Here is a 17,436-nt window from a genome sequence, read left to right on the forward strand (position 1 = left end):
GGTGGTTACAGGTAAATATATAGCTCCCTTATGTCTGGAACATTGGTTGTGTACTCCAATTAAGTCAAGGAGGAATATTTCTATAGTATGGAGAGCAGCCCTCAACTCCTTTGACATTGTTAGCAATACACTGGTTTGAGAGTTAGGGATGGGAGGCACATCAGGATAGGTATTGATCCTTGGGAAGGAAATGGGGACAAATTAATACTTTCAAAATAAGTAAATTAGCTCAGGGATAGAGGCGTTTCAATATTAGCTCAGGTATTAGATGCTCACCATACAACTTTATGGCAACAAAACTGGAGGCCAACAAGATTCCTTAGGATGGTTGGTTACTATCAGGAAGAATGGAGGAGATATTTGTTTTCTTTGCAAGATTCAAATGTAAGATTAATAGATCAAGAGGATGAATTAATATGGTCCTTCTCACCCTCAAGGGAATACATTCCGAAGCTAGGTCATCTCCACATCAACGCAGGGGGGAAACCAATTGAGCATGAATGGTGGTGGGAAATTATTTGGAAAATGAAGTTCCCTACGAAGTTTCAGATCTTCGTGTGGTGTCTCATTACAGGGAAAGCGCTCACATGGGACATGATGCAAAAGCGTTCAAAAATAGGACTTGGGTGGTGTTACTTATGCAGAGCAACATAAGAATATATAAGTCACCTTTTCATAGATTGTCCCTTATCAAAGGTAGTCTAGGTTGTATTCAACTCCTCTTTGGGACCAACAAGTGTATGGGCAGGAAAAAGTGTGGCAGAATGCTGAAGGGATTGATTTCAAAACCCAACCACTGAAACTATAAAATATTTTCCTCTGATAGCCACATGGGGTTTTTCGCTAGCCTGTAACAAATACATTTTTTAGGATTTTCACACCTTGTCAGAGAAGACATCAAGTGAGGGAATGACATTTCTCTCTCATTTCCCTTAGCCCTCAACCAAATACCAATCTCGTCATATCAGAACAGAGAACCATGATAGAATAATACCATGGGGTTTTTTTCGATGGAGCTTCCTAGGAGGCTAACTAGAGAAGCGAGGGACGGGGAGGGGTGTTTCGTCATTTTCCTCACAAAGAAGAGGGACGGGGGGGGGTGTTTCGTCATTTTCCTCACAAAGAAGCATAGTTTCCACATCAAGTTGGATCTTGGGAGGGGTACAAATAATTTATCCAAGCTTATAGCCCTCAAGGCCCTCTTAATATTTTCAAAGGATAAAGGATGTGGCCAGATTCAAGCTTATGGTGGTTCTTTGCTACTTGTTAACTGGGTCAACAATGATCATCAATGTCAAAATTTTATTCTTAAGCCTATGCTTCAAGATGTTCTGAGGATGAAAATATTTTTCACTTATTTTTAGTGTGCTCATATATATCGGGAAAGGAGCCACACAATGCATAACCTTTCTAAATAGGGTCTGGTCATGGATAAGGGTCCCTGACACATCACAGAGAACATATGACCTAAAAATTATGAGTTTTTTCATAACCCATTCATGGACGAGGAAGATCGGGATCTTGCAGCTGAAGGATAATATTACATCACAAAATTTTCTCTACATTTATTTTTTGCTTTATATATGTCTTTATCAGGATATATATATGTGTGTGCGTGTGTGTTGTTATTTTTGTTGGCACTAAGGAATATCCAATATTCCTGAACTATATTATGGACCTTTATCAGTTTTATGGTTGACTATGAGATCTATATCTTGCTCTGTTTTAAAATCATGTTTTTTTTTATGGTTTTGAGAAATATATTAGAGATATTTTGTTGCAGATATTTGTAGGCTTTTTGTGAGGCTTCATATAAGCCTCAAAGAATACACTTTTGAAGCGTATAAACATAATGTAATTTTGATTTGAATGAATGAAATTACAACTTTTTTTCACAGGAAAAAACTGCAGATTCCATAGCCTCATACATGATAGATTCTAATGAAAATGCTACAATCCTACCAATCCTAAAAATTATTAAGTCTGTTGAATTTTGAATGGGATAAGAAATTCTATTTTCTCCATATGAAGTCTAGTAAGGTTGGAACCACTCTCAAACTTCCTGAAACAATTAATGATAATGTAAAAAATTTAAGTAAAGGGATTGCTTTAAAAAATTCGCATCACCATTAATTGCCAACTAAACTAAGAGTGGAACCATCCTTTTTTTTTTTTAAATCCAGTCTTAAAGGTTTCTAGAAGTAATTCATAATTAACCATTGATTATTCATTAAAATAAAAAATGTGGGTCCTAACAAATTTCATTTGGAACACATTGTACAGATGTTGAAGCACATTTCAGTTTGTATCAATGTGTTTCTCACACGTGAAACACATTTCATACAAATTGAAACGTGTCTCCCATGTGCAAGATGTGTTTCATACAAACTGAAACATGTTTCAAGCGTGTTTTAGTTTTTTGATATGGAAACATGGTTGATACGCAAGGGGGGAGGCATGTTTATTATAACATAGGTTCATAGTACAAATGAATCCAATTTTTATTTTCCATTTTAAAAATAAATTAGTATCACAAAATGTTGATAGTTGTTGTCAATATTGATGTATGGCAACATCAAAATATTCAAAATAGCATTACAAGTACATCATATCACACAAGATCATGAAATAAGATAAATAACTTAGATTGGATAGCTGCAGCGTATACACTTTTCTTTTTGAAACTTGACCTTATAATTCCCACATCCTTTCCTTTGCTAAATGCTCGCTTCTATCACACACCGCCACGTAGGTATTTTTGATGACTTGCTTAAAAAAAAAATTATGGACTCACAAATTACATACATGTTTATGAACATTATTTACAAAATGCAACCATTAGCATAATGGCCGAATGGTTTAACCCGTCCTCTGAATGTTCACATTCACTGACATGCCATACATCACCCTTCCAATAGATCTTATGAAGATGCCCTAGAATTAGTTCTATTTTGCAACATCCCCAAGATGAAGTGACATGAAACATCAAGATATTTGTCGAGTTATGTTGATAATGCAAATTGAATATAACCTTTTACCTTTCTTATATTTCATAGCAATTTATTCCACATATGTCCCGCCATTGTGCCTTGGACTTGTGCCCTTAGTTTTATCCTAAAATATAGTGGCCCTATACTTTGAACCAATACCAAAGTGTATCTTGTTGTCTTTACTCAATATATTCTAGATCATATCTTATTGTTACATGTTACTTGTTTGATCCTAAGCTCTACTTGTGCTTAGGTTATGGCTTCCACTTACCTCATTATCATAATCATCTTTGATCCATAAAATACCGTGATATTCCACTGGACAATATGTCATAATAGATTTACTAAAATGTAATAGAGAATTCAAAATCTACACTATCAAGGCTTATTTCTCCTTAGATTTTTGGATCTATTAATTATTTTTATTGAGTATGCATGCAAATTTAATTACACAAAAAATAGAGAACAACAAAATAAAACTTAATAACCACAATTGACACAAGATATAACATGGGAAACTATTTTGGTAGAAAACCCAGTTGGAAGGTGAGGTTGCTCTACTCTCTTTCTTTGAATGGAAAATGGATGCAAAGTGCATATAAGTGAGGCTCGTGGTCTGTCAGATGCTATATCGCACAACCCTCTATGTTTTCTCTCTCCCTATCCACTCTTGGCTACTTTGCTCATATATGGACCAAAATATGCTCAAACATAATAGAACCCCTTTTCCTCTTAGTGGTTAGGTTATAACACAAACCAATAGGCTATTAGTGGTTAAGTATCTAGCCCATTTTCCATGAATAATAGGGGCTGATGTGTCATCCTCTCGAATTATGGTGGTCAAAGCAGGAAGGTTTACTTTTGAGTGGCATAAATTTTGTATACGGACTCCAATTGAGTTGATTCTTGTGTTGTTGGAAATATATTTGTGTGTAAAATAGCGCTAAAAGGTATTGCACTTATGTGAAAAAGTTTTCATCCCAAAATGTGTCATTTGATGCCTCAAACTGCTTCTTGAAGGTTTCAAATCCCAATTCACCAAACTAGGCCTTGTTGGTAAAGATTACCATGTGAGTTGTTTCCTCCACTTTTTCTACTCTAAAAGAATCGACATAGATGAAAAATAATATAATGATCCAATCCAGATCACACCCCCCCATTTTGGGAGGATTTTAGTCCTAAAAGATTCTACTGAATGAGGTGAGGAAATTTTTCCTCCACCTTTGGGGCATACCATTTAGCTTTTCTTGGAAGTTGTCATTTAAATCCAATTTTCCAAAGAGCATGCTATGCTTGGCTTGTAGTTCTTGACCTCTTTTCAAAAACTGTATCTTTTGTTAATCTTGCCTGAGCATTTGGTGTTAAATCCTTTATAGAAGGTAGCATTTGTTCATCTTACTTATTTAGCATGGACAGCTCATAGAGTGTTACATTCTTTACATTCACCACTGAGTAAATGTGCATGTATTATAGGCATTATCTCTCATATTTTATAGTATCTCAATGGGAACATATTTCAGAGCCATGATTTTCTCACCAAGACCGTATAACATCTCCTTGTTCAACTATAACCATACTTTGTCTCCCACCTTGTACTTTTCTTGTGAATTTTGTAGTGTCTGCTATACTTGTTGATTGATATGCCTAATATTTTTAACAATTCTTTTGTGCTTAAGGCATCCCCTTTAAGATCCTCTCTGACTTCTCCTCACTGTGCATATGAACTATCCAAAGGTGAAGGCGGAAAATCTCCAAAACAAGTTTCAAATTAGGACTTACCAATATGTTGTATATATATATTAGATTTTCAACCTAGGTCTTTGGATTTTTTTGAATGTATCCCCTCAAAAAATGCACCAAAGTCTTGTTGACTACTATTTTCCTATTTGTCTGTGGATGGAATGTTGTAGAGCTATTTAAATTTGTGTCCATATTCTACCACAATGTAATCCGAAATGCACTGAGAAAACCTGTGTCCTTGTCTAAAACAATGTTCCTTGATTTTCTAAAGTTCACCAAGACATGTCCAAAGAACAAGTTCGTTGCTTCTTTCATGTTGATGGTATTTTTATAGGGAACCAAAACTCACATATTTTTGAACCTATCAACTACCATGAATAGGTAGTCATGTCCCTTCTTGATTATTGGTAAACCTCCCACAAAGTCCATGGAAATTCTTTCCTAATGATGAGTGGGTATAGGAAATGGATGATATAGATCCTATTTCATGTTACCAGGCTTGTTGGTACAACAAAGCATGAATCCTGGTATGAACCTAGCTACATGTTCTTGCATCTTGGGCCAATACACATACCTATGAAGTCGGTCACTATATTCCCTACACCAAATTTCCTTGCAAACTTGGATGTGTGAGCCTTTCCAATCATTTGTAGTCATTCACCTTTAGGAAAACATAACTTAACCAACTTGTAGAGTGACCTGTCCTGGAGATGGTAGTCAATTATGTTGTCACCATTTTGCACATGACACTAGCTTTGCAACTGTTAAAACACCTCCTTGAAGCCATCAAATGAATATGGCTCTCTGTTGCATCATGGGTGAATGGATCCATGTGCATAAGAGTTTTTGAAGTTGTGATATTTGATGAGAGTGGCCTTGAAAGCATGTTGACCTACCTGTTTGTTTTTCCCTTCTTATACATGATCACTAAATGAAATCAATATAGAAACCCCCATTCACTTGTAATGTTTGGACTGTTGTAGCTTACTTTGGGTTTGCAAGTACTATAGTGCCTGGTGATCTATGTGGATTATTGTCTCCTTTTCCATTAGATAGTGTTTCCACTTCTACGCATCTTGCATGAAGGCATAAAACTTCTTGTGATAGGTAGGGGAGTTGAGAACCACCCCATGAAATACTTCAAAATGGGAGTGCACATTCCTTTCTCCCTACATCAAGACCAATCCCATAACATACCCACTCGCATTTGTCTCCTCTTCAAAAAGTTCTTGCAAGTTTAGAACTGGTGCTTGACCAATTTTATTCTTTAAATCCTCAAAGGCTCTCTACTGGCCCTTCCCCATGGTAATTATTTCCACTCACTATTATGGCATGGAATGGTGTTACTACTATTGAAAACAAGGCTATGAATGTTCATAGGTACTGTGATGCTTTAATAAAACTCCTAACCTGAGAAACATTAATAGACACCGACCATTTCATGGTGGCCTCCATCTTGGAAAGATCTATTTTCAACTCTCATCCACCTATCACATACCTTGAATACACCAAAAACTATTGTGCAAAATCACACTTCTTAATATTGCTAGCAGTTGGTGTTCTTTAATGTCTTTAGCACCTTCCTCAAATGTGAAATTTGATCCTCCCATGTAGTATTGTATATAAGTATATCATTCAAATATACTAACAAATGAATCTATAAAAGGGCACAATATATCATTCATTAACCTCATAAACTTAGTTGGTGCATTGCTTAGACTAAATAACATGACTAACTAGTGATACAAACCTTTCTTGGTTTGAAGGCAGTGTTCTAGGTATCTTCTTCTCTAACTCGAATCTAGCGATAATGAGACTTTAAGTCCAACATGGTAAAGTATTTTTATTTTGATCCATCTCATCATATATCATAGGTAGGGGGTACCTATTCTTAAGCGTAATTGTGTTTAATTCCCTGTAATGTTGAGAAATGTAACTAGTTTCGCTCTTCATAATTGTTGTAATCATTTCAATATGTATCCTATGTAACAAATAAGAAAAAGAAAAGAAAATTATTATTGTTAAAGCATGGGTTTCAGGGTCATTATTGATGTTATTTTAGGTAAAATCATGTTCTTCGTTTGTTAGGTCTTAGGATTTATTGTCATGAGTCAAAGGAGTCAACATCATGTTTTTAAGACCCTTCCAGGCAATTTGAAATTGTAAAAGGATTTCTTTTTTAGTTTAGAAAGTCCATGAATCTCTAAGAGTACACGCCGACCCTTGGATCCTCAAGTCAGCCTAAAGGAGGGAATTCGACCCCTTGAAAAGGCTATATAAAGAGTGGTTCAATTTAATTTGGAAACACACACTCACAAGTTCGATATCTCAAGGAAAGAGTTGGATCTGTAGTTGGGAAGCTGGGAAAAGGAGAGTGAATTTCTAGAAGAACCTGGGAAGCCAAAATATCTTGTCTTTAGGTTATATCTCTCTCACATGTGTAAAAAAGATAAGGTTTCTACAGGCAGAAAGAGACCGAAGTTGCAGGTCCAAATTGTTTGCAAGCGAAGTTGTTGTTGGGAGTAGAATTGCAGTAACAAATTGTTGGATAGAGCGAAATACTTCTCTTGACCTTGTTGACCTTGGGGAGAGTTGTTTTTCTCCATGAAGGCCTCTAAAGGACTATATATTAGGGTTTTTATAGCAGTTGTTGGGATCAAGTTGCTGGGAGGATGAAATTGTTGGATCAAATAGCTAGGAAATTGCTGGAAGGATAAGGTTGTCGTGAAGTAGTTTAAGGGAAGATCTTAAGGAAGGGATGACTTGGTAATGGGATAAGGACTTGATCTAGGGATTAGGTCTTTGTATCTCATTTTAAGCAGATTCTAAGAAGAGAAGAGTTTTGGGTTTTCTCCTTAAAGGGGTTTTTTCCATGGCTGAGAGCCTATATATGTGTCCTCTTTTGTTGTTGCAATTTCTTGATATTGTTTGATGAATAGATCTAACTAAAGAACACAAAGAAGATAACTAAGATTCACAAGAAAGTATCAAGGTTAAGAAAATAAGACATAATAAGTTGCCACTTTACATTTTCTAACATGGTATTAGAGCTAAGGTGAGCAAGGAAGGCAGTGAGAAGGACACGAGAAAGAACTATTGATCAAGGGATAGGAAGCTCTCAAGACTTAAAAGAAGAAGATTTCATCTTGAAATGGATTTGGTTAAAGGCTTGTTGGTAGAAGACCCTTATGATCTAGGGTCTCTACATTGAAGAAGATCAAGGACTAAATCTAATCTAGGTGAATATTGGTGGCCACCCTCCTATTCCACCTAGACCTCCAATCAGTTTCATCGGTTTTCTTGATTACAGTAGCATTTACTATTTTTAACAGTTTTTCAAGTCCTGAACTTCCGAAGTTGTTTTGACCCCTTAAGCATCGTTTCTTTGAGGTCTGTAGAAGGCTTATCGCAAATCCTGTAGTAATCAGAGAGATCTTTCCAACAAGGTATCATATGCACTAAACATAGATCATATGACCAAGTTATGACCCAGGGAAGTTGGCTACCCAACGACCCCTAATGGGGCCCACAAACACTTGGCGTTCCATCTCCCGGGGTTAGGGTTTTGGTTGTTTAGGGTTTCCCTTTGTTGTTCAATAATAAAAATGCCCTTGAGCCTCATTGTAACACAGTTCAAAGGCATGTAGCCGCCACATCTCTTCTAAGAGATAAGCTACCATCAATTGAGCTAGTTTATTTCCATTATGCTTGTAAGCATCTTTCAGTTTTTTGATATTAATGAAATGAGGACTTATTTATGCTGCTTCTCTGTGCTTATGTTTATATCTGTATTTTTTTCGTTCCCACACAAGCCCATATCAGTGGTATTAGAGCAGTATGTTCTTTCTCTGTTTTTCTTTGCTTGTCCCCAACGAAGTGAGGGTATAAATAGTTAGGGCCCGAATTGATTGAACCTTTGCAAGACTAGCCTCACAAACCTCGACAACCTCCCATGACGGAAGAAAATAAAGATGAGGCAATAAGAGAACATTTTAAAATATTGCTTGAGGAAGCCTTCAAGTGATAGAGGAATGAGATGATTGATAAATTTACCTAGATCCTTCGACAACTACCCATAGGTGGCACATCATCATCCAATAACCACTCTGGAGGCGCCACTCCCTTTAAGATACAAGTCAACTTTGACATTCCCATATTTGAAGGCCAGATAGATGAAAACATCATAGATAGATGGTTAAATCTGTTGGAAGGATATTTTTATGTTCATGGCTTTTCCAATCGGGAAAATATTACTTTCGCACTCCTCAAAGCCGCCCCCCATGTCAAGGACTAGTGGGAAACCTAATGTGAACAGAAGGACAAGAAGGAACCCTCACTATTTTCATCTGCACCCACTTGGAATTATTTCTAAGACACCATCAAGGAACAATATTAACCTATCGGGAGCTACGTAAGATAAATACATAAAGTGGACCACACTGCAGTAGGGAAGGGACCAAGACATGATTTCACAGATATTTTTCATACCCTTCACATGAAGTTGGGTATCAAAGATTCTAAGTGGAATTTGGTTCTCAAGTATCATGACTGTCTACACAAGTACATTCAGGATGATATGGAGTTCCTAGAAATATCCTCGCTTGGCGTCAACTACCAATACACTGTCAACATCGAGTAGAAATTTAAACAACAGAATCGAGACTTTGGATCTGTGAATTTGAAGAAAGGGAAAGGAACCCCCAAACCAAAGAACAAAGGACAAATCCAAGGCGGGATGACCTAGGAAAACTCACTAATGCCGCAAGCAAAAAATAATAGCACAAAGGCAAAGAAGTTAACAGGGAAATGGTGTGAGTTTCATAAGAGCCCCACTCACAACACAAGTGAGTGTCAAGCCAAGCAGTCACTGCTGGCCGAACTAAAGGCCTTCGAATCAGATGCATTTTCCAACTCTGAGTCAGAACCCGACAAGGAGAATGAAAAGGGGAACCATATTATTGATGCGGAGCCCAGTTCCACCCTTGCAACCACCAAGATCTAGAAGAATGAGCCCAAAAATCTAGAGGGGGAGTGGTTCTTACACTCATGGATGTGGGTGAAGGGTTCTCCGCTACAGTTCATTGTTGACTGTAGAAGCCAAAAGAACCTCATTTCAGCAGAGGTCGTGAAGCGGTTAGGCCTACCGACCACACCACATCCGCAGTTGTACACCATTGGGTGGCTTCACCAAGGACGAGATCTCTGCATCAGCCAACAATGTCGCCTTCCCTACAACATCAAGCCTTTCACAGATGAGATACTATATGATGTTGCTCCTCTTGAATTTTGTGATGTATTATTAGGAAAACCATACTTGTGGAAGTGTCATGTTGTGTAAGAGTTTAGGTATCACACTGCTATTATTTCTTTGGGCAATAAGTTATACAAGATACCAGAGGTAGCACCACCTACCACCATCTCTCTGATCTCTGTAAAGAAATGCAATAAGATCATTTTCCATGGTGGGAAATTTGCCTTCCTTATGATTCACCCTCAGGGCAAGAAGAAGATTGTGGCCAGATCCACAAACTCCAGACAAGACTCCTTCGCACGACAACAATAGATGGGAAAGGTTGTGGAGTATAGGGACATCTTCACCTCACCCACAGGGTTACCCCTACACTGTCAGGTCAAGCACTCCATCGATCTAACCTTGGTCGCACCGCTACCCAACAAACCAATCTATCGATGCTATGTTATGGAGAATAATGGAATTAAGAGGCTGATTCAAGAGCTATTGCAAAAAGGGCACATCAGGCCAAGTTCATCAACGTGTTGGAGCCCGATCATGTTCATACATAAGAAACACGACACCTAGAGACTTTGTATTGACTATCGAGTGCTAGATGAGATCACTGTCTGGAATAGGTATCTAATCCCATGGATTGATGACCTTTTGGACCAGCTAAATGGGGGAAAATACTACAAAAAGGTTGATTTGAAGTCTGAATATCACCAAGTGCCAATCGAACTCTCTAATGTGTGGAAGATCGCCTTAAAATTCAAGGAGGGCCTTTTTGAATGGTTGGTCATGCCTTTCGGGTTGATGAATGTCTCCACAACCTTCATGAGGATGATGGATGACATCTTGTGGCTCTTCACCAACTCATTTGTGGTAGTGTATTTCAACAACATGCTGATCTTCATCTAGATTTGGGAAGAGCACCTACACCATATTCGACAAGTCCTCCAAACCCCGCGACAACACAAGTTGTGTGCCAATTTGGAGAAATGCACTTTTGGTATGACCCAACTTCAATATCTCAGGTACCTCATTAATGAGAGGGGTGTGCATGTGGACCCAACCAATATACAAGTTATTCGAGATTAGTTGACCCTAACCAATCTAACAAAGCTACGTATATTTTGTAGGTTTTAACCCTGTACAATAATTACCTGCATACGAATTCTAAAACACAGAAAATAAACAATGCAAGAGCATAACACATAAAACACATATACACAGAGATTTTCCCTTGGATCCCAAAACCAGGACTACCAGCTTGATTTTTCATTATGTTCCTTTCAATGTTATAATACATATTTATACATGCCAAAGCATCCAATACCATGGACTGAAAACCATCGCGTTTAATACCATGGACCGAAAACCATCGCGTCCAAAAAATATGTGCGAAAATCATGCACAAAACCATAGGTGAGTTTGCCCAACCTAACATAGGGTCCAAAACCAAAATTTTCCGGGGCGCTGCCCCGGACCCGATAAAGTGGGGTTATGGGTACACCTCAAACCCCTTGTGACCCCCCCGCTACACAATCGGCGCAACGAAGGGGGGGATTCACCCCCACTCTAACCCCCCCCAGTTAACTACGTGGGCTAGTCGTGGAAAGAATATAACACAACCCAACATTCTCCCACTTGTTTTCTTTCCACAGGGGGCCACAAGAGAGCTTAGTCATTTTTCCCACCCTGAAATGCCCATTGTCTCTCTACACGAAGAGAACTTCTCAGAGCTCACAGATTTTGTCAATGCATCTGTAGTATTCTTCAAAGTGTCCACCTTTACCAGCAACACCTTTTTGTCTTCTATCATATCCCTCACAAAGTGATACTAAACATCAATGTTCTTTGTCTTTGAATGATATGTAGGGTTCTTTGCCAAGAAAATTGCACTTTGGCTGTCACAGTCTATCCTTATAGTTCCCTGTACTAACCCCATACTTGAACACAATCTTTGCAACCAAACTGCTTCTTTGCTTGCATGAATGGCTGCCATGTATTCTGTCTCTATAGTTGATAGTGCCATTACAGATTGTTTCTTACTCATCCAACTGATTGCACCTCCAAATAGGTTAAACACATACCCACTTGTAGATCTTCTCTGATCCAGATTTCCAGCCCAGTTTGCATCAACAAAGCCACGAATATCCAAAATTCTGTCCAATCCTAATCTTCCTTGGTAGCATAAATCATAATCAATAGTGCCATGCAAATACTTGAAAACCCGCTTCACTGTTGTCCAGTGCTCCTTCCCTGGTTTTGACATAAACCTGCTCAATACTCCCATTGCATGTGCAATGTTTGGTCTAGTACAAATCATTGCATACATCAGGCTACCAACTGCACTTGCATATGGAACACGAGACATGTCCTCTTCCTCTTCTTGTGTCTTGGGACACTGTTCAACAAATAACCTCACACCTACAGGAATAGGAACCTTCATCAGTTTACTATCTTGCATATTAAACCTCTGCAGCATTGTCTCGACATACTTCCTCTGGTTTAACTAGAGCTTCCTCTTTGTACGATATCTTTTAATTTCCATGCCCAAAATATAGTTTGCAGCACCAAGATCTTTGATGTCGAATTTGGAGGATAATTGGGTCTTCAAGTCCTGGATAATTTCTTTGTCATTTCCAACTAGCAACATATCATCCACATACAAGATCAAATAAATAACACAGTCACCAATTAATTTAAAATACACACAGTGATCTGCTTAGCTTCTGGTGAAGCCAAGTCCCCATATAAATGTATCAAATTTCTGATACCACATCCTTGGTGACTGTTTTAACCCATACAAAGACTTCTTTAACTTACATACCAGTTCTTTCTTACCCTTCACCGCAATGCCTTCAGGTTGCTTCATGTAGATCTCCTCTTCCAGATCCCCGTGAAGAAATGTTGTCTTCACATCCATCTGTTTTACCTCAAAATCAAAAGCAGCAGCAACATATAAAATTAATCTAATAGAAGTTACCTTGGCAACAGGAGAAAAAATATCACCAAAATCAATTCCTGGCACCTGGGAATAACCTTTTGCTACCAACCAAGCTTTGTTTTTCTCCACCTTTCCTTTTGCATTTGTCTTCTTCTTGAACACCCATTTGCTGCCAATGGGTTTCCTTCCATCCAGCAACTCCACCAGATCCCAAGCTTCTTTTTTGTGCAAAGATGCCATTTCATCAACCATGGCTTCTTTCCATAGTTTTCCATCCTCTGAATCTACTACTTCCTTCACAGTTCTGGGATCATCGTCAGTAATAGATAAAGCAAAATTTGAACAGAAAGCAGATACCTTTCTGGCTGCCTTCTTTTTCGAACTGATCTTCTCACACCCGGAGTTTGTGGCTCTTCATCTTCTAATTCCTCCTCTGCTGTAGAGTCTGATTCTTCCTTCTTAAGCTCAAACTCTATCTTCTCAGGTTCCTTTGGTTGAACTTCATGTTTAATAACATCTTTTACCTCTCTAAACACCACATCTCGGTTGTACACAACCTTCCGTGTGACTGGGTTCCAAAGCTTATAACCCTTTAAACCATCCTTATACCCAATAAAGATGGACTTTTTAGATTTACTATCCAACTTGGTTCATTTCTCCTTTGGAACATGTACATATGCATCACATCCAAATACCCTCAGATGTGAAAGAGAGGGTTTCTTACCAGTCCATACCTCTTGTGGAGTCTTATCCTCCAACGCTAATGAAGGAGACCTGTTGACCAGGTAACATACAGTATCCACCGCCTCTGCCCAGAATTCTTGTCATAACCCTGCACCACTGAGCATGCTTCTTGCCCTTTCCATCAATGTTTTATTCATTCTTTCTGCAACTCCATTTTGCTAAGGTGTATATGGAGTAGTCTTTTGTCGTGCTATACCAAAATTCTTAAAGAATTATTTAAATTCATTGCTGCAAAACTCTCCACCATTATCTGTCCTCAGCACCTTTATCTTCTTCTCTGCCTGATTTTCCACGAGAGCCTTAAATTCTTTAAACTTGTTAAAGACTTCAGATTTCTTCTTAAGGAAATATATCCATGTATTCCTTGAGAAGTCATCTATAAATGATACATAGTACACAGACTTACCTAGTGATGGAACCTTCATAGGTCCAAACACATCACTGTGCACAAGATCTAATATTTGTTTCGCCCTCTTAATACCAGAGGGGAAACTCACCCGATTCTGCTTTCCATATACACAATTTTCACAGAAATCAAAATCCAGAGAGCTATTACTCATACCTTCTACCATACCTTTACCATGAAGTATTCGAAGGCCCTTCTCTCCAATATGTCCAAGCCTTTGATGCCACAACATGGTCTTCTCTCCAAAGACCACTAGATTTTCTGCTCCACTTTTAGGAACCACAGAACTGTTGCACCCATCAATAACAGTGCTGCCTTGCAACTTGTATAGAGTTTCAATTCGAAATCCCCGCATCAATACCAGTGCTCCCCGAACCATTTTGCAGGTATCCTTTTCAAACACTGTTTTTACACCCGCATCATCCAGCTTGCTTACAGAAATCAGATTTTTGGTCGATGCAGGAATATGTAGAACACCCGGAAGTGTTCTAACCCTTCCACCTTGCAACTTCAACTTTACTTTTCCGCGACCAATGATTTTAGCCTTCTTATCATCCCCTGAGAAGACATCACCACCATCATATTTCTCATACTCGTAGAATCACTCTCTATGGGGAGTGAAGTGAAAGGATGCACCTGAGTCAATCAACCATGTCTCATGATCTACATGTGTACTTGAAGAAGCCAAGTACATCTCCCCAGCTTCATCTGAGGTGGTTTTCACCTCTGCAGAAGGAGCATCATCAGATCCCTTTCCTTTATCAGGAGCTTTAGATTTACAGTCCCTTTTGTAGTGCCCTTTCTTTACGCATTTCCAGCACACCACCTTTACAGGTTTTTCTAGAGATTTATATTTCCCTCTAGATTTAGATCTCCCACTCGATGACTTATTTTTGTTTCTATTCTGGGATTGTCCTCGTACAGACAAGGCATCACCATTCTGGCTCTCCATATTTTTCTGTCTCATCTCCTCCGTCTGCAAGGATGAGACTATTTCATCAAACTACAAGGCAGTTGCATTGCTACCTATTGCAATAACCAGACTATCCCACGAATTTGGTAGAGAACACAACAAACTGATGCACTTATCTTCATCTGAAATTTTAATATCAACAGACGCTAACTGACTTACCACAGTATTAAATGCGTTCAGATGCTCTGTCATTGAGTCTCCATATTTCATCCTTAGGTTATACAAATTTTTCCGCAGGAACAGTTTATTCACTAGAGACTTAGATTGGTACAAAGTCCCTAACTTGTCCCACAAAGCCTTCGCCATAGCTTCCCCTGATACATTCAGCAATACTGAATCTGAGACACATAATTGTATTGTGCTCTTTGCCTTCCGATCCAACTTCTTCCATTCTTCATCATACACTCCCGTTGGTTTAGTATTCGGATCTACCGTGATCCATTGATATTTATCTATCAACAGATCCTCCATCTTGAGTTTCCACAACTCAAAACTCTGACCATTAAATTTCTCGATCTCTATCTTTCCACTGCTCGCCATGTTCTTTCACCACCAGAATCGATCTCGCAGATCTCCCAATGAACAGGGTCTACCACAGGTTCGACGAAACCCCTTAGCAACAAAGGTGTCCCCTTGAAGCCAAAAACCTCTGATACCAAATGTAGGTTTTAATCCCGTACAGAAATTACCTGCATATGAATTCTAAAACATAGAAAATAAACAATGCGAGAGCATAACACATACATAGAGATTTTCCCCTGGATCCTAAAACTGGGACTACTAACTTGATTTTTCATTATGTTCCTTTCAATGTTATAATACATATTTATACATGCTGAAGCATCCAATACCATGGACTGAAAACCATCGCGTCCAATACCATGGACCGAAAACCATCGTGTCCAAAAAACATGTGCGAAAATCATGCACAAAACCATAGGTGGGTCCACCCAACCTAACATAGGGTCCAAAACCAAAATTTTATGGGGCGCTACTCCGGACCCCATAAAGTGGGGTTACGGGTACACCTCAAACCCCCTGTGACCCCCCCGCTACACAATCGGCGCAACGAAAGGGGGGCTCTACCCCCACTCTAACCGCCCCAGTTAACTACGTGGGCTAGTCGTGAAAAGAATATAACACAACCCAACATATTTCTGGGTATTGATAATTTCTACTGCAGATTCGTGCTAGGTTTCTCTAATATCACTTGGCCTTTGAGTCAATTCACCAAGGGCGGAGCGAAAGAAAATTTATAGTCTGAATCCCAACAGAGGGAATTTTCCGAGTTGAAGCATCGCCTTTGCTTTGCACTAGTGCTCACAATACCATATATGTAGCAACCATTTGAGATTGAGACACATGCCTTTGACTATGCCATTAGGACAATTCTTACTCAGCGGGGGAATCCGGTGGCATATCACAGTGAGACACTTTTGAGACACAGTATGAAAGTATCCTACCTATGACAAATATATGTATTTCATTGTTCGGGCCCATTGACAATGGAATTTTTACATTATGGGGAAGGAAATGGTCATCCACACAGACCATCGACCCCTGTAGTTCATACAAACACAAGGAAAGTTGCAGAAAGACTGCCATCATAATTGGTCCACATATTTGCAATAGTTCCATTTGAACACCAAGTACAAGAAGGGAAACACGAATAATGTTGCAGGCAGTCTCAACCGACCACTAGTTATGGCACTGACTTGTAGGTTTTAACCCCGTATAGAAATTACCTGCATATGAATTCTAAAACACAGAAAATAAACAATGCAAAAGCATAACACATAAAACACATATACACAGAGATTTTCCACTGGATCCCAAAACTGGCACTACCATCTTGATTTTTCATTATGTTTCTTTCAATATTACAATACATATTTATACATGCTGAAGCATCCAATACCATGGATCGAAAACCATCGCGTCCAAAACCATGGACTAAAAACCATTGCGTCAAAAACCATGTGCGAAAATCATGCACAAAACCATAGGTAGGTTTGCCTAACCTAACATAGGGTCCAAAACCAAAATTTTCCGGGGCACTGCCCCGAACCCCATAGAGTGGGGTTACCTGCACCCCTCAAACCCCTTGTGACTCCCCCCACTACGCAATCGACACAACAAAGGGGGGGCTCTGCCCCTTTTCTAACCCCCCGATTAACTACGTGGGCTAGTCGTGGAAATAATATAACACAACCCAACATTCTCCCACTTGTTGTTTTCTTTCCACAGGGGCCACAAGAGAGCTTAGTCATTTATCTAGCCCTGTAACGCCCATTGTTTCTCTACACCAAGAGAACTTCTCAGAGCTCATAGATTTTTTCAATGCATCTGCAGTATTCTTCAAAGTGTCCACCTTTACCAGCAACACCTTTTTGTCTTCTA

Source organism: Pinus tabuliformis, chromosome 9, assembly GCF_031772625.1.
Source record: "Pinus tabuliformis cultivar Carrire ecotype Pingquan chromosome 9, CPIR1, whole genome shotgun sequence".
In the NCBI taxonomy this organism is placed as follows: Eukaryota; Viridiplantae; Streptophyta; class Pinopsida; order Pinales; family Pinaceae; genus Pinus; species Pinus tabuliformis.